Source organism: Pleurodeles waltl, chromosome 1_2, assembly GCF_031143425.1.
Source record: "Pleurodeles waltl isolate 20211129_DDA chromosome 1_2, aPleWal1.hap1.20221129, whole genome shotgun sequence".
In the NCBI taxonomy this organism is placed as follows: Eukaryota; Metazoa; Chordata; class Amphibia; order Caudata; family Salamandridae; genus Pleurodeles; species Pleurodeles waltl.
In genome coordinates this window covers 1037163790-1037182908 of record NC_090437.1, presented here as the reverse complement: position 1 = coordinate 1037182908, position 19119 = coordinate 1037163790, and positions in this window count along the sequence as shown.

Below are 19119 nucleotides of genomic sequence, written 5' to 3'. Positions count from 1 at the left end.
CGTAAAATAATTAGGTCGGCCATCGGTTTTAGTCCCAAGTCTAAAAACAATGGGATTAGTGGGGTTCTGGGAGGGCATGCACATAAGGGCCTTGCAAAGCTGTTCTCACTTTTGGTTATCCTGCTGCTATCAGAGAAACCCCATATCTTTGCACCATAGACAGCAGCTCCCTGCGCCTTGGCCACATAGATCTTGATTGCTGGAGATAAAGCTTTGGCCATCGTGCTCTTATAAAAGCGCAGTATGGATGCTGCCCTATGTTGCAGGAGCCCAGCACTTTTGCTGGCCTGTTCTTCCCAGTGTAGTGTATCTGTGAGCCTCACGCCCAAGTAATCGATGGAGTTAACCTGGCCCAAGGTATTACCATCTAAACTTATAGTGCATTTCTTCCGGGAGCCAGAGCAAAATACCATCAATTTAATTTTCCTAAAATTCAACTCTAGACCATAGTTCCGGCAGAATAGATTAAATGTATCCACAAGAATTTGTAGGCCCATAGGGGTCTTTGAGATGAGTAGGGAGTTATCTGCAAAGAGAAGAATGAGGGTTTTCTGATCATCTAAGGTGGGAGCATCGTTCTGGCATGTCATTAGTACCTGCACCGCCTCGTTTATAAAAAGGGAGAACAAAAGCGGTGCTAGCACACAACCCTGGCGAACACCCCTTTTTATGGGGAATTTATTGGTCAGCTCATCTTTGTTGCCCCATCTCACTTGCACGTATGTATTTTCATGCATGCATTTCAGTAAATGAGTTATGCTAGCTGGTATCCCTATTTTGTTTAGCACTTCCCACAACTTCTCTCTTGGGACCAAATCAAAAGTGGATCGCAAATCAACAAAAGGAACATATAGGGTTTGCTTTGCCAGGACTACATGTTTCTAATATAGCACGGCCAACCTAAAAGCCTGGTCTACCGTGCTTATTCTAGGTTGGAACCCCGCCTGGAGAGGAGAAAGAATCTCTTGTTCCATAACCCAACTCAATAGTCTACCTAAAAGCTGTTTAGCAAAGGTGTTTTGCAGGTTATCAATTAGACTGATCGGTCTGTAATTTATTGGGAGATTTGCATTGCCCTTTTTGGAGATGGAAATAATTTCAGCACCCTTCCACGTAAAGGGAATCTGTTCCTTCTTCTGTGATTTTGTTTGAAAGTAGGTTGTAAAGATCGCCTGGAATTTTATCTGGTCATGGGGCTTTGCCAGGTTTCAAGGAGTTAATAGCGTCAGCAGTTTCTTTTAGGGAGAAACAAATGTGGTTCTTGGGGCCATGTAGACTCCCGTCTAAGAAAGTGATGACAGGGTTTGCATTTGATAAAGTGAGGGGATCTAGTCCCACATCGTTAATATCGTTAATATCGGGGGCCCCAGGAATAGCAATTTTATGATCGAGGAGAGAGAAATGCTCCACCCAACATTCAGGTTGGATATGATTCCTTAAGCTGGTCCTGCCCCCTTTCTCACATTTGGTCAACAGTTCCCAGATCAGCGTGTTATTATTCGTTTTCGTGGCATCCAACAGCTCCTGCCAAATAGAGTCTTCCCAGGATTTCTTTGATCGTAAGATAGTCTTATTATAAAGACATCTAGCTTGTTGGATTACCCCCAGGGTCCCATTCATAATAGCCTTTTTTAGCCCAGACTTGGGCGCAAATCGGGTTGAGGCGCAAAAATTGTCTCAGCCTGACTTGCACCATTTGTGGACGCCCATACTCCATTTTCCCCCTACGCCGGCGCTGCCTGGTGTACGTCGTTTTTTTTAACGCACACCAGATAGCGCCGGCGGCTAACGCCGGATAACGTCGGCTAACATCATTGAATAAATACGGCGCCCGCATGGCGCTTCAGAATGGCGTTAGCCGGCGCAAATATTTTGGGCGCAAAACTGCGTTAGCGCAGTTTTGCGTCAAAAAGTATAAATATGGCCCTAAGGCTCCTTTTACTCTGAAATGTTTTCTGATTTCTCTAACATTATAGACAGGTAGGACGATGCCTTAAATGGTTTTAAAATTATTGTGCCTCAAATAATTCTCACCATTCAGCTAAGACCAGTTCCTGCAACAAATGAATTTTAAAATCTAACCTATGTTATTTGAGTCCATGTTCTTGACTGATGTGTGTGTTTGGGTACCGGTACTGACTGCTCCTTTTAACACAGCAGTGTTGGTACCCCACCCCTCAATCTTGGGCTTGGTCTATCATTGTGCCTATCTTCAAGAAGGGGGATAGGGATATTCCAACATGTTATAGACCTATCTCCTTTCTTGACTCAGTGGTTAAGGTGGTGGGTTGCATTCTCTTAGAGAGGCTATTGGCTTGGGCTGAAGAAAATAATATGTTGTCTGATGCACAGTATGGTTTTCGTGCAGAGAGGTCAACAGTGGACCAATGTATGATATTATACCTTTTTGTAGGAAAATATACTGTGGCTCGTTCCCGATCCATGGGTTTTAAACTCTGGCAGATTATGCTGTTGTTAGGCGTGGAAAAAGACACTGTCCCTCATTATAACCCTGGCGGTCGGTGATAAAGTGGTGGTAATACCGCCAACAGGCCGGCCGTAATTACTTTGAAATTATGACCACGGAGGAAACCGCTCAGACAGACAGCCACTTTAACACACCGACCTCCAGGGCAAAACCAACAGGCACCACTGCGGTAACCGCCAACAGCCAGGCGGAAGAAAATGTTCCGCCCACTGTATAATGAGATACCAATCCGCCAGATTTTCCGGGGCAGTACCAACTACATCAAAAGCCTGGTAGAAACACTGCACAGAAGGGAAATGACTCACCTGTGAAGACTCAAGGAAGAACCACGACGCCATGGAACCCGAGTTGCATGTTGTCCCCATGCTCTTCTACGTGCTGCTCCACTACGAACACCAACGACGGCGAAGACGACCACAGTGAGTACTAGCACACAGGGGAGGTGGGGAGGAACACACACACACGCAACACCCACCACCCCAACACCATACACACAAGCAGATGCAGTAGCATAACATATTCACCCTGTACCCCTAAGGAATAATGCAAGGACAACTACTATAGAGTAAAAAGAGTGTAATAAGTTAAATATAGTAGTAATAGTAATAGTAGTAATACGTGCATCCAAATCAAAAAGTCTATACATATTCACAAATCAAGGGACACCTCACTCCTGCAACAACACGGAGAGAACACTGCAGGGGCATCAGGTCGAAAATAGCCAGGCACCTCAGGGGGACAGAGAATGGGGGGCACCTCAGCCAGAAGATGGTACAACGCCATTGGTCTTGGAGGTGGAAACATGCTCATTACTCTGTCCTGGGGAGTGCAAGACCGCAGTCTCTCAAGTGGGTGACTTGCCCACTGACTTGTCCTGGGGAGTGCAAGGCCACAGTCTCTCAAGTAGGTGACTCGCCCACTGCCTCTGGAGGGGGCAACATGCCCTGTGCTTGGACCTGGGGATTGCAAGGCCACAGTCTCTGGAGTGGGTGACTTGCCCACATGCTCTGGTGGTGGCAACATGCCATGCTTGGTCCTGGGGAGTGCAAGGCCACAGTCTCCCAAGTGGGTGACTTGCCCACTGACTTGTCCTGGGGAGTGCAAGGCCACAGTCTCTCAAGTGGGTGACTTGCCCACATGCTCTGGTGGGGGCAACCTGCCCTGTGAGTGTCATCCTGGGGAGGATGGGGTGAGTGGATGGCTTCTCCACTGGTTCTAGAGGGGGCATCATGCCCAGTAAGGTTCATCCTGGGGAGGATGGTGTGAGTGGATGGCATCTCCATTGGTTCTGGAGTGGGCATCGTGTCCAGTGAGCTTCATCCTGGGGAGGATGGGGTGAGTGGATGTCTTCTCCACTGGTTCTGGATGGGGCATCGTGCCCTGTGAGCATCATCCTGGGGAGTGCAACGTCACAGTTTCTCAGCAGGGTGTCAGACCCACAGGATTCGCAGGGGCCAGGCCGCACAACAGCCCATGGATGCAGGACTACACACTGTCCACCGGAAGTGACGGCTGCTCAGTGGTGGCAGTTGTGGAGCTGCTGCTGGAGCTGGTAGTGGTGGGGGGGCTCCAGCCTATCCCCTGCAGCCTGGGACGGCTGCCCTCTGGGGCTGATGCTGCAGGTGGCGGTGCTGGTGGCGGTGCTGGCAGTGGTGGGGGAGGCTCCAGCCCATCCCCTGCAGCCTCAGACATCTGCCGACAGGGGCTTCTGCTGGTGGCAGTGCTGGCAGTGGTGGGAGGAGGCTCCGGCCCATCCTATGCAGCCTCGGACAGCTGCACAACCATCCTTGGTGGTGGGGGCTCAGACTGAGTCCCAGCACCATGCCCTTGTCTCTACTGCCTGCTGTTGCAGGCCCCTTGCCCTTTCTTCAAGCAGCTGGGGCTGGCTTCTTGCCCTTCCTTCCTGCAGCTGGGGCTGCCTCTTTGCCTTTCCTTCCTGAAGCTGGGGCTGCCTCCTTGCCCTTCCTTCCTGCCGCTGGGGCTGTCTCCTTGCTCTTCATCCCTGCAGCTGTGGCTGCCTCCTTGCCCTTCCTTCCTGCAGCTGGGGCTGCATACTTGCCCTTCCCTGAGGCACTTGGGGCAGGCACCATTTCCGTCTGGCTGGCTGGTGGCTGGGATCCTTTCCCATCTGGAGTTGCTGTGGACACTACTGTGCCCGTGGACTGGGTGGCTGAGGTGCTTGCCTGGGTTTTGACCACCCTGGCCTGACGTGAGGGATGGGGGAGAGCTAGGGAAGAGGTCAATGGTGGTGAGGAAAAGCTTCCTAGGGACATTGGGACGGGAAGAGGGAGATGGTTTGGGAGTGGAGGAAGAGGGAGTGGTGGTAGGAGGTGTCAGTCTGTTGTGTTTGAGTGCAGGTGCATGGGCTGGATGCTGTTGTGAGGTAGATGGCTGTTGGGTGTCTGAGTGCTTGCGTTTGTGTACTGTGGGAGGAGGGGGCACTGACAGAGTGGGAGAGGACACAGGAGATGTGTGCATGGATGTGGGGGTGGATACTGCCAGTGAGGGGTCTGTACTGATAGATGTGCTGGTGATGGTGGTAATGGATGAGGATGTAGGGCATGCTGGTGTGAGTGTAGACGTAACTGGGAGGGAGGTGGAGGACGAGGAGGAGATACAGTGGAGGCAGTGGATGTTAGTATGTCTGCTTCTGGATGGTGTTTGTGTGAGTGCCTGTGGGATGAAGTGTGGTGCTTGTGTTTGCCATGTCCACTCTTGTGTGTTGTCCTGGGTGCCTGTTTGTCTGCCTGTGTGCTTGGGATAGGTTGGGGTTGAGGGGAATGGGATTGGGAAGAGGAAGTTGGAGGGTGGAAACAGAGACAAGGACTACCATCAGAGAGGAGGCCAGAGCCTGGATTGATCTCTGTTTGTGCCACCGAGCCAGTGTGAATGCCCTCCAGAAATGCATTGGACTGTTGCATTTGGGCTGCCAGCCCCTGGATGGCATTCACAATGGTTGACTGCCCAACAGAGATGGATCGCAGGAGGTCAATAGCCTCTTCACTCAAGGCAGCAGGGCTGACTGGGGCAGGGCCTGAGGTGCCTGGGGCGAAGGAGATGCCACCCTCCTGGGTGAGCGGGCACGGGAAACTCGCTGAGGGGCTGCTGAGAGGGCGGTGCTGGTACAGGGCTGGCGGCTGTACCTGTAGCTGCGGTTGGCACAGAGGTGTCTGCCACCACCAGGGAGCTTCCATTGGATGAGGTATCCATGTCCAAACTGTTCCCTCATTCTCTGCTGTGGTGCTCCCCTGGCCCTCCGTCCCACTGGTGCCCTTACCGTCAGTGGATTCGGCCTCCTGGGTCCTGTGGGATGCAGCTCCCTCCATCAGATGATGCTAATGCACATAAGGACAGGATGACAAACAAAAAGGGGGGAAAGAGACACAGGATACACTTTGTCAATGGCGGCATGAACACCACCAACTTCAGCCCTGCATTGTTTTTGCTGCTGTGTTCTGATTGGCCAGCATCTGGCAGCCTGGCCAGGCTGCCTTGATGAGGTGTGAAGTGGCCTGGCTTCACACAAAGAGATGTGCCTGTGGGAGGAGGTCTCCCCTCAGCAGATGGTGAAGCAGGAAGGGGGAAGGCTGCCAAACTGGTCTTCAAAGACAGAGAAGGACATTTGAAGCAACCCAGCAACACCCTCACATCCTGCAAACCCAGACAATTAGGTGCCCCCTTGATTAGATTAGGAGATGGCAGGAGAGGGGTGTGTTTATGATTTTTAGCCACACCAGTTGGTGGGCTCAGCCAGATGCAACCTCCAAAAATCACTTTCAGCCATGATGGATTTTTGAGGAATGTTGCTCCCTGTGATTGATTTTTGCCACACTTCCCAGGAAGTGGTCATCACAGGGGGAAGGACCCTTCACCTTATTGGAGAACCAGGATCCCCCTGTTTTTCACCCAGGAGCAGGGATAAAACTGGCAGACCTCCACCCACACCTCGGTTCCCTACCAGATCCCAACAAGGAAGAACTACAGGAGAAGAAGGACTACCCTGCTGGTCCCCTGGCCTGCACCTGGACCCTGCACTCTCAATGACTGCACCAGCTGCACACTTTAGCTTCACCACAAGAAGGACTTTGCCTGGCTTCAACTGGTTCAAGGAGGGACTCCCTGTTTGCTACAGGTGAAAAATTGATAACCAGAGTCCCCTGCACCAACTCCTGAAGAAACTAACCAGCTGACCACTATCCAGTGACCAAAAAAGAGTTTGCGCCAGGTGTATTCTGGGAGTTGTAGTCCACACCCCCAAGGATCATCTCAGAGCTTCTGGAACCTTGGTCCTTGGGGTGAGCTTTGGACCCCAAAAGAACTTTAAAGGAACATCTGGAAGAAGATCCAGAAGTTTGGAGAACTTTGGAGAACCTTTGGAAAAAAGCTCCATAGAGGGACCGACGCAGCAACTCTAGCCGGCTTGCCTCAACCGCAACCCGGCCTGACTTGCAGGTTCGCCTCGGTGAAGAAAATTTCCAAAAAAGAGGCTAAGTCCGAACGTAGGAAGTTGACCGGGACCTCCCAGCCAGCGTATCCGAGGAGGGCTCCAAGGACGTCAGATCAAGATCCAGGTTTGCCCCAGTCGAAGGATTTTCACCTCGAAAAAACGACTAGGTCCGAAGGTGAAAATCGCCCACTGAGGGTTCCCGCAACGCGTATCCGGAGAAGAGTTCCAAGAGGTCGGATTGGACTGGCAGGTTCGTCCCGCTGAAGAAAATGTTCAGAAAAACGACTAAGGTAAACTTTTGGCTCCATCGCAGTCAGCCTTAAACTTTGACTTTGCCCCGGTTGAGTTATGACCAGATGAAAACAATAATTCTTTAAAAATTGATATCTCCGGTTCCCCTTATCCAATTGTATTAGTTTTTGTGTCATTTTAAAGATAAAAATATAATCTATTTTTATTAATTGGTTTCGGATTTTTAAACTGTTTCCTGTGTTTTGTTTAATTACTGTTTTGTGATATTTGAATGCTTTACACTCTGGGGGTCATTCTGACCTCGGCGGTAAAATGCCCTTACCGCCGGTCATAAGACCGCCATAACACCGCCGCGGCCGCGGTCAACCGCCACGGTCATTCTGACCCACAACGGCCAAACCTCCAAAAATCCGTCCTCCACTGCAGCCCGCCACATCTGCGGGCAGCGATAAACTGGAGATGACCAAACCTCCACCGTCACGCCAACAGAAATACGCCCATGCCATTACGACCCACGAATCCACACGGCGGTCATTCAAACGCGGTATTCCATTGGCGCTACACACCGCCGCGGTCAGAATACACACACATCACCAAAACACAGCCACATTGGACAATTTGAAATACACACACCTGATACACATACACACACCACTCCCACACAATCAACCAACTATAAAACACACACCCACATCACCCACAAACCCCTGCGACCATAATTACTGAGAGAAGGAGAGAGAGACACAGCAGACAATCCATAGCAAGACACACTGAGGCACACTACACCATCACACACACCACATAGTAGCACAAAGCACCACTCACCAACATACTCCTCATCACATACACCACCCCACACCTCACCCACACCACCCCATGGCACCCCAAAGGCACCCACGCTTTTCGGACCAAGAACTCCGGGTCATGGTGGAGGAAATCCTAAGAGTGGAACCCCAGCTCTTCGGCTCGCAGGTGCAGCACACCAGTATAGCCAGGAAGGCGGAGCTATGGCAGCGGATCGTGGACAGGGTCAACGCGGTGGGACAGCATCCCAGGAATAGGGAGGACATCCGCAAAAGATGGAACGACCTACGGGGGAAGGTCCGATCGATGGTCTCCAGGCACAACATCGCGGTCCAAAAGACTGGCGGCGGACCCCCACCCACCCCTCCCGAATTTACATCGTGGGAGCAAGAGGTCTTGACCATCCTGCATCCTCAGGGCCTCACTGGAGTAGCCGGAGGAATGGACTCTGGTAAGTCCCATCTCAACTACTATATCCCCCCCACCCCACCAGCATGCCAACCCACACCCCCACCCTCACCCCCAACCCCCCAGCACACATCCTCCCTGACAATGTCTCACCAGCACAACCCACCCATCCCAACACCAACTCCTGCATGCCAACACATATCATGGGCACCCATCACCTAAGCATGACCACTGCACTAACCCCCCCCCCACTAACTACCCTCACAACACCTCCCTCAAGGGAATGCCTGCACTGGGGGACAAGGGCACCCATAACACGCACGCTATTGCACACACAGAAACAATAACCAAACTCTCTTACCCCATGCAGGACCCGAACGACAGCACACCAGCCAGGAGGGTCCAGAAGTGTCCATCCCACCACCGGAACAGGCCCACACTGAGGATAGCAGCTCTGTCGACAGTGAACCTGATGACCAGCCCGGACCATCGGGGACCTCTGGGCAGTCGGTTCCCCTCAGGCAGCCACAGGCCACACCAGACCCGACCCCCTCTGCCAACACCAGCACAGCTCCCACCCAGCGGGCCCATGCCTCTGTCTCTAGGACAGCTCAATCAGCGGTGTGTCTGCCACTACAGGGCACCCAGGCTAACCCAACACCCCAACAACAACAGGGACCTGGGGGCAGTGGTAGCGGGCACACCGTCCAGGGGACAGAGGCCGGGGGAAACCGGGCAGCTCGGAGGGCTGCTGTGCGACAGGGGGGGGAGGAGAGGCCCAGGGAACCCACTCTCCAAGAGGCCCTCACCACCATCATGGGGGACTACCACCACTCCCAAGAGACGATGGCGACGGTACTGGCCAGGTTCACGGAGATCCAGGCACAGCAGGAGGAACGCTACATGGGGTTCAGGGAGGAGCTGAGAATCATCGGGACCGCAATGGGGACCATCGTCCTGGCCCTCAACAGGATAGAAGACGCGTTGCGGGACCATGTGGCACCACACAGGGCCCCTGTCACTAGCCCGGACCAGGAACAGCCTACCACCTCCGCCGGCGCTAGTGGACAGGAGGCCCCAACACCACGGCAGGCCACCAGAACCCCACCTCCTGCTGAAGAACAACCACCCCGTAAGAGGAGCCTGAGATCCAAAAAAAAGACAGAGTAGGATGTCAAGACCCCCGCCAGCAGGACATACCCCCTGAACTCTTCCCACTGTCCCACATTGCCACCCTGTCCAACCATGAACTGCCTCTGCTCCATCCTTCCACAGGCAAAAGGACAATGCACCTGTGAGACTGAGAACTGGACTCTGCCATGGACATTACTCCACCCCCACCCATCACCCTTATAATCACATGTACCAATATCTAGCCCTGTAAATAAATCACATATTGCACACAAATCAGTTTGGAGTCATGCTGTATTATTAGCAAATGTATTACATATTACTGTTCAATATCTGTTCTGTCAATTAGTGATGACAACATACCAATGTCAATACGCTGTAGTTCATGGGCAAACCAAGCAGAAGTCAGGCACTGCGTCATTCAGCACTGTGAAGGGAAGGGAAAATCAAAAATTACCCAAAAATATCTGGTGGGAACTACAGAAAGTACAGATGCAGGAGGCTAGAAGCAATTGGGAAATGGCGTGGGTGATTCTTACCTGGGTGTTACTGGAAATACTGTTGTATCACTCTGTCCCTATTGTCTGTGTCGTCCTCTGAGTCTTCCTCCTCTTCACTCTCCACAGGCTCCACGGCTTCTACAACACCACCATTTGGACCATCCTCCTGCAGGAAAGGCACCTGGCGTCGCAAAGCCAGGTTGTGAAGCACACAGCACGCCACGATGATATGGCACACCTTCTTTGGTGAGTACATTAGGGATCCACCTGTCATATGCAGGCACCTAAACCTGGCCTTCAGGAGGCCAAAGGTTCGCTCAATCACCCTCCTAGTACGCCCATGGGCCTCATTGTAGCGTTCCTCTGCCCTTGTCCGGGGATTCCTCACTGGGGTCAGTAGCCACGGCAGGTTGGGGTAACCAGAGTCACCTATTAGCCACACACGTTGTCTCTGTAGCTGCTCCATCACATAGGGGATGCTGCTATTTCGCATCACATACGCGTCATGCACTGACCCTGGGAACTTGGCATTTACATGGGAGATGTACTGGTCAGCCAAACAGACCACCTGGACATTCATCGAATGATAATTTTTTCTGTTTCGGTACACCTGCTCATCGTCTTTTGGGGGTACCAAAGCCACATGGGTCCCATCAATGGCACCAATGATGTTGGGGATATGTCCAAGGGCATAGAAATCACCCTTCACTGTAGGCAAGTCACCCTCCTCGGGGAAAATGATGTAGCTCCGCATGAGTTTCATCAAGGCAGACAACACTCTGCTCAAAATCTTAGAAAACATAGGCTGAGACATTCCAGATGACATGGCCACTGTGGTCTGGAATGACCCACTGGCCAAAAAATGGAGGACTGACAAAACCTGCACCAGAGGGGGAATCCCTGTGGGTTGGCGGATGGGGGACATCAGGGCTGGCTCCAGCTGGGCACACAGTTCATGGATAGTGGCACAGTCAAGTCTGTATCGAAGTATTATATGGGGTTCTTCCATTGTCGACAGGTCCACCAGCGGTCGGTACACGCGAGGATTCCTCCTTCTCATCGCAAGTCCCAGCGGACGGTGCCTAGGAAGGACAACATTGAGCACAGAGTCAGCCAAACGACAGGTACGTACAGACAGCTTGCACAGTTAAAGAATGGCAATGGGTTGAAAGGCGTGTATGTGTGGCAATGCAAGGCCTAGGCCTGTGTGTCGCAGTCAAAATTAAGCCATGTAGGCCCTTGAAATGGCGGCTGCCTGACCTGTGAAGTGGGACAATGGGATGTGAGGTCAATGCGCTGGCGGGGCACACCGTGGCGGTAGGCGGTCGAAGACCGCGGCGCAAAGCCGCATTGGTTAACATTGAAGCCTATGGGTTTCAGGAGCCAATGACGAAGTGCGCCGGCGGTCGCGGTACGCACCGCCGCGGTACGCACCGCCGCGGGCGTGACCGCCATTTTCTATCTGCTTAATCACTAGAGACCTGATCATCCACAGGAGAGGACCTATACTGCAAGTGCTGCTGTGACCTCGGTCTGGAAGATACAATGGCTGCTGCGACTGGGGAAAGGGCCCCTGTCTTCACGTCTGAAGAGTTGGAGAAGGTCGTGGATGGGGTCCTCCCCAAGTATGCGCTACTCTACGGTCCTCCAGACCAACAAGTGAGTACACCGGGTGCACATGGAATGGGCTATGCCTGTGTGGATTGGGGTGGATGTAAGTTTGTGGGGTGGGGGGCGAATGAGGAGTGCAACGCCCGACAGATGAGAGCATGTGCCATATGGCAAAGTGGGTGGGGGGGGCCAATTACATCTAACATGCAGGTCATTGATGATTTCCTCCTTTCCACCCTGTACATGTCAAATAGGTCAGCGCCCATCAGAAGATCGAGATTTGGCGTGCCATCGCCAAGGAAGTCCGGAACTTGGGGGTCCACAACAGACGGGGCACCCACTGCCGCAAGAGGTGGGAGGACATCCGCCGCGGAACAAGGAAGACCGCAGAAACACTGCTGGGGATGGCCTCCCAACCTAGGAGGGGTGCCAGTCGCACCATGACCCCCCTGATGTCCCGGATCCTGGCGGTGGCCTACCCTGAATTGGATGGGCGCTTTAACACATCACAGCAGACACAAGGGGGTGAGTATCAGCACATTCTCCTATCTTTCTGCGCAGTGGAGGCGTCTGGGTGGGGGAGGAGGGCTGTGGGTGACATTAGGCCAGGGCGCTTTCTGTAGTGTAGTCCTCTCCCTTAGGCATGGCCCTGTGCCCCCGGCCCCCACCTCGGTAGGGTGATAAGTACAGCCATTGAAGGTCCAGCATCTCCCATGTGCGCGTTTGACGTCTCTTGGCCTGTTGTCTTAGTCAGTAGTACTGAGTAGTGTACCCCGAATGCGCGGCTTAGTGCATTAGGCACCTGTGTCTGTCCTCTCCGCCAACGGTGTTGACATTGCATGCACTCAACCTGGTCTTCTTTTTTCTCCCCCCACCCTTTCTCTTCATCTTCTTCTGCATGTGTGCATAAGCATCATCAGGCGGAGGAGATTTGGCATCGGAGCACGAGGGAGCTGCAGGACACAAGGCCCCGGTGGGCCCAGGAACAAACACCGAGGGCACCAGTGATCCGGAGGGCGAGGGGAGCACCACGACGGGGACCGCTGGTGAGAGCAGCGAAAGCGACACGTCCTCGGATGGGAGCTCCCTAGGGGTGGCAGCAACATCCGTGCCCCCCGCCTCTACAGGTACAGCCGCCACCCAGCGCACCAGCCCCGCCCTCCCAGCAGCCCCTCAGTCTTCGCTCCGTGCCGGTTCGCCCAGGAAGGCACGCGTCTCCTTCGCCCCAGGCACCTCAGCCCCTGCCCCTGTTGCCCCTGCTGCCCTCAGTGCGGAGCTCATTGACATGGTAAGGACGCTCATTGTTGGGCAGACGACCCTTTTGAATGCCATCCAGGGTGTGCAAAGGGAGGTGCAACAGAGCAATGCGTACCTGGAGGGCATTCATTCGGGTCAGGCTGCCCATCAACGAGCGTTCACTGCTCTGGCCTCAGCACTGACGGCAGCCATTGTCCCTGTTTCCATCCTCCCTCTTCTTACTGCCTCCAGCCTTTCTCTGTCTCCTGTTCCTCAGCCTATCCCATCCACACCATCAGACCAGCCTGCACACACCTCAACACCCAAGAGCAGCTCATCCAAACACAAGCACCACAGATCCCACAAACACTCACCCAAGCAACACCCAGATGCAGACATGCCAACAGCCACTGCCACCCCTGTGTCCCCCTCCTCCTCGTCTCCCTCCTCCCTCCCTGTGACGTCTACACTCACACCTGCATGCACCCCAACATCAGCCAGTGCTTCCATCACCACCTCACCCTCCAGGACAGTCCACACTCGTGCAGTCACCACCCCCACTGCCATTTACACGTCCCCTGTGTCCTCTCCCACTGTGTCTGTCACCCCCTCTTCCAAGACACACAAACGCAGGCAGACACCCACCCAACAGCCATCCACCTCACGACAGCCTACAGCACCAGCACCTTCACCCAATGACAGCACACCTGACTCTCCTACAACCACCTCCTCTACCTCCACTTCCATCTCCACTTCTCCTACCCTTTACCTTGGCCCTAAAAAACTTTTCCTGGCTAACCTTAACCTCTTTCCCCCCGATGAGCTCCCCCATCCATCTTCAAAGAGTCCCAAGAGCACCGCAGCCACCACCAGCCCAGCTTCGGGTGTCACTGTTGTGCCTGGGTTCTGGAGCCCACCCTTTGCCAGCAGTGACACATCGATCAGCAGCAAGGACACGTCCAGCCCCCCCCCGGCAAGAGGACCCGCAAAAACAAGGGCCGCCGTGCGAGGACCGACAGGGCTGCCCCCAAGGAGCAATGTGCGGCCACTTCACCACCCACACCATCTAGGGGAGGCAAGGGCCCGAGAGCCCCATCAAAGGAGCGGAAGGGCAGCAGGAGCGCGGAGAAGGTGGACCCCACATGCCACATCCCAGCTGGGAAGGAGGACACTAAGGAGGCCAGGAGTCCGTCCCCGAAGGGTCCAGAAACGTCACGGTCCGAGGGCGACTGAGCAGGGAGTCCAGGCCAGGTCTGGCTCCCTTGACCTGATGGATGAGCACCGCTGAACAGGGCCCGCGGTGCAGAAGAGCACCGCTGAACAGGGCCCCGCCGTGGAGAAGAGCACCGCTGAACAGGGCCCGCGGTGCAGAAGAGCACCGCTGAACAGGGCGCGCGGTGCAGAAGAGCACCGCTGAACAGGGCCCTGCCGTGGAGAAGAGCACCGCTGAACAGGGCCCGCGGTGCAGAAGAGCACCGCTGAACAGGGCCCCGCCGTGGAGATAGGCACCGCTGAACAGGGCCCCGCCGTGGAGAAGAGCACCGCTGAACAGGGCCCGCGGTGCAGAAGAGCACCGCTGAACAGGGCCCGCCGTGGAGAAAGGCACCGCTGAACAGGGCCCCGCCGTGGAGAAGAGCACCGCTGAACAGGGCCCGCGGTGCAGAAGAGCACCGCTGAACAGGGCCCCGCCGTCTCAAGCACCACTCCGCTGGGCACCGCCGTCTTAAGCACCGCTCCGCTGGGCCCTTCCTCTCAAGCACCGCTCCGCTGGGCACCGCCGTCTCAAGCACCGCTCCGCTGGGCACCGCCGTCTCAAGCACCGCTCCGCTGGGCCCTTCCTCTCAAGCTCCGCTCCGCTGGGCACCGCCGTCTCAAGCACCGCTCCGCTGGGCCCTTCCTCTCAAGCACCGCTCCGCTGGCCCTTCCTCTCAAGCACCGCTCCGCTGGGCCCTTCCTCTCAAGCACTGCTCCGCTGGGCACCGCCGTCTCAAGCACCGCTCCGCTGGGCACCGCCGTCTCAGGCACCGCTCCGCTGGGCACCGCCGTCTCAAGCACCGTTTATGGTTCACTGTGCCCACCATGCCTCCTCCTTGACCAGTGGAGACTGTCATCCACCTGATGGACTGTGGCTTTGCACTCCCCAGGATGGTCCAGTGGGCAGCCCACCCACTGTAGAGACATTGAGAGACTGTGGCTTTGCACTCCCCAGGATGGTCCAGTGGGCATGGTGGCTCCTCGTGGATCTGGCGTCGTGGACTCATGTGGCTGTGGTGCCCCCCCCTTCCCTTCCCCCTGAGGTGCCTGTAGTTTTTACATCTGATGCCCCTGCAGTGTTCTCTCCAAAGGACTCAGGTCTCCTGTGTGGGCTTTGCCCTTATTTCTCAAGACTTTGGCCCACGGACATGCTGAATTCGTAGGATGTGCAGGACTTGGTACTTCAGTTATACACTGATGTGTATGTCATTAGTTTTGTTGTGAATATCTTTCATGGTTGTACGATAATTTTCTGGAGCTTTTTGGTACATAAATATTTATTCCAAATTTGATTATGTCCTAGCATTTTTCAGGGGTGTTTGGGTGGTGTCACTGTGACTTGGTGCTCTGCATTGGTGAGTACATAGTTGGGGGGGGGGGGTCGCATATGTGTGTGCCCGTAACCTTTCGTCCTCCCCCTCCCGTGTGTCGTAGGTGCAGTACTCACCGTTGTCGTCTGCGCCGGACTTCGTACTCGTGGTAGATGAGAAGGTAGACGAGAGCAGGTAGGATGTTTAATTCGGGTTCCATGCTGTCCTCCTTCCTCCTGGAGTGCGTAGTGGTGAGCGTTTTCCCGTCCGTAGTCTGTTTCCGCCGTGTTTTTATCGGCGGTGCTCCCGCCCCGGAAAAGGTGCCGTATTGGTGAGTTGTAATAGTGTGGGCGGTACATTGTCTGCCGCCTGTCTGTTGGCGGTGACCACCGCGCTGTTTGTTTGTACCGCCGTGGCGGTCGGAGTGTTAAGGTGGCTGTCTGTGTTGGCGGTTCCCGCCAGGCTCAGAATCCCATTTTTTTTACCGCCAGCCTGTTGGCGGATTGGCCGCCGCTTTAACACCGACCGCCAGGGTTAGAATCACCCCCTCTGTCTATTAAGTTACGACTTGTCGCTAATTGCCAGGCTACCAAGGGTTGAGCTGGGTTTAATTTACTGAGACCTAACTGGACCTAAGTGGAGGTTAGTAGCCTAGTGCTAAATGTAGGTACCTACCTGCCCTTACCAATAACCCATTTTCCAACATGGTTCTTTCCAAGTGACAGTGGGCTTGGCAACAGGAATGTCACAGCCAATGTTCTCAATAGTGCTGACAAGAATGTTGTCTGCCCTGATTAAACACATGTGTAGCTACATCGTTTTCCACCAGGTGGAGGATTTGGCCACAGTGAAAGCTGACTTCTATGCAATGGGACATATCCCCAACATTATTGGGGCATTCAATGGAACACATATTGCATTTGCCCCCCCCCCCGGCAAAATTAACAGGTTTTCAGAAATCAAAACAGTTTTGACTCGATGAATGTCCACATGGTGTGCCTGGTGGACCAATACATCTCCCATGTCAATGCAAAGTATCCTGGGTCTGTGCATGATGCCTTTTTCCTGAGGAATCCCAAATGTGATGGGCCAACTACAGAGGCACAGGGTGTGGCTAATAGGTGAGCCCTGGTTTCCAACCAGTGGATGTTGGTGTATGGGTATGGTGTGGGCCGTAAGGGTGAGTGTGTGGCTAGCAGTTGCCCCTCGATATTTGCAGGTGACTCTGGTTACCCCAACCTCTCACGGCTACTGACCCCTGTGAGGAATCCCAAGACAAGGGCAGAGGAACTTTACAATGAGGAACATGGGTGAACAAGAAGGATTATAGAAAGGACCTTTGGCCTCCTGAAGGCCAGGTCTTGTTGCCTGCATCTAACAGGTGGATCCCTGTGCTACTCACCCAAGAAGTTTTGCTAGACCATCGTGGCATGCTGTATGTTACACAACCTTGCCTTGCGACATCATGTGCCTTTTCTGCTGGAGGAGGAGGCTGGCGATGGCTGTGTGGCAGCAGTGGATCCTGTGGACAATGAAGATGAGGAGGCAGAGGATGAGGACAACAGAAGTGCAATTATTCATCAATAATTCCAATGAGATACAGGTAAGACATTGTTAATACACATATAATTATAAGTTTGATGTGTGATATTGTCACTGTCAGGCTGTGTATCCCTACTTCTATGCCCACTCACTGTACCCTTTGCCATCTCTTTTCAGATGTTGGTGCCCCACTATTGCGCCTGGTGTGCTCAGTGCAGCCAACTACAGGTCTTTCCTACGTAGGCCTTACTGTACAGTTGAATTGCAATGTTTGAACCTTGTTAAACGAATACATTTTGAACACATTTGACATACACCATAATTGTATTTTATCAAAGTGTGTTTATTACAGTGCTCTGAAGAGAAGGGGGTAGTGCAATGGGCTAGGGTGATGATGGAGGAAAGTCCAGGTTAGAGTCCAGTCTACTTGTATCTCAGGTGCATTGTCCATGGGGGAATAGGAAGGGGAGCAATGGCAGTTTAAGGTGGTCAGGATGACAGAGTGGGACACAAGGGTGACAATCAGGAGAGTCTTATTTCCTGGCGGGGGTCTTGGCAATAGTCTCTGGCTTCTGCCTGGATCGCAGGGAACGTTTGCAGGGTGATTCTACTTCTGCAGGGGGAGGGGTGCTGGTGGCCTGTTGATCCTGTGGTGGGGCCTCCTGTCCATTAGCGGCAGCGGAGGTGGAGGGCTGTTCAGTAGTTTGGCTAGTGTCAGGGGCCCGTTGGTGTGCCACTGCATCCCTCATACTGTTGGCTATGTCTGCCAGCACCCCTGCGATGGAGACCAGGGTGGTGTTGATGGCCTTCAAGTCCTCCCTGATCCCCAGGTACTGCCCCTCCTGCAGCCGCATGTTCTCCTGCAACTTGTCCATGATCTGGCCTAGCATATCCTGGGAATGTTGTATGCTCCTAGGATCACAATGAGTGCCTCCTGGAGGGTTTGTTCCCTGGGCCTGTCCTCCCCCTGTGGCACAACAGTCCTTCCAGCTTCCCTGTTGTCCTGTGCCTCTGTCCCCTGAACCGTGTGCCCACTGCCACTGACCCCAGGTCCCGGACTGTCCCTGTAGTGGTGGACACACTGCTGATTGACATGTCCTGGGGACAGAGGTATGGGCCCACTGCGTGGGTGTTGTGGTGGTGTTTCCTGAGGGGGGAGGCTCTGTGGTGGAGTGCGAGTGTGCCTGGGTAACTGACTGTTCGGAGGTCCCTGATGGGCCAGGCTCGTCATCCAGATCCAGGCGAACAGAGTTGCTCTCATCACTGTGGGCCTCTTCTGTAGGGGGACTGGATGTTGCTAGCACCTCTTCACCAGTGACATTGGCTGGGTTACCTGTGAGGATGTAAATGCAGTGTTTTTGTTTCTGCATGTGACATATTGTGCATGGGTGTGTTGCCCTCTATAGTTGTTATTGCCCTGGCAGCTTTGCCTTGTGTGAGTTGTTATTTGGTGGGCTAGGTGAATCTCTCTAGTGTGTATGCTGTGGTGATAGGTGTCCAAGCAGGTCTGTGAATGGTGTCCATGCATTGGTGTTGCATGCAGGGCTTGGCATTGGGATGAGTGGGTTGTGCTGGTGGGGTATGTGGAAGGAGGTGGAGTAATGGGAGTGAGGGGGAGGGTGGGGGTATGTGATGGCATGCAGGTAGGGGGGTGATAGTAGTATATAGTTGACTTAACAGAGTTCAGTCCTCCTGCTACTCATTCAGGCCCTCAGGATGCCAAGACCTGCTCCTCCCATGTTGTTAGTAGTTGGGGAGGAGGTGGGGGTCCACCGCCAGTCCTCTGAACAGCGATGTGGTGCCTTGAGACCACGGAACGCACCTTCCCCCGTAGGTCGTTCCACCTCTTCCTGATGTCATCCCTTGTTCTGGGGTACTGTCCCACGGCGTTGACCCTGTCCACGATCCTCCGCCATAGCTCCATCTTCCTAGCAATGGATATCTGCTGCACCTGTGATCCAAATAGCTGTGGCTCTACCCAGATGATTTTATCCACCATGACCCTTAGCTACTCCTCAGAGAACCTGGGCTGTTGTGGTGGTGCCATGAGTGTGGTGTGAGTGGTGTGGGTGAGGGTGTGTAGGGTGATGTGTTTGGGTGTGTGTTGTTAGGTGCTGGGTGATGTATAGGTGATGG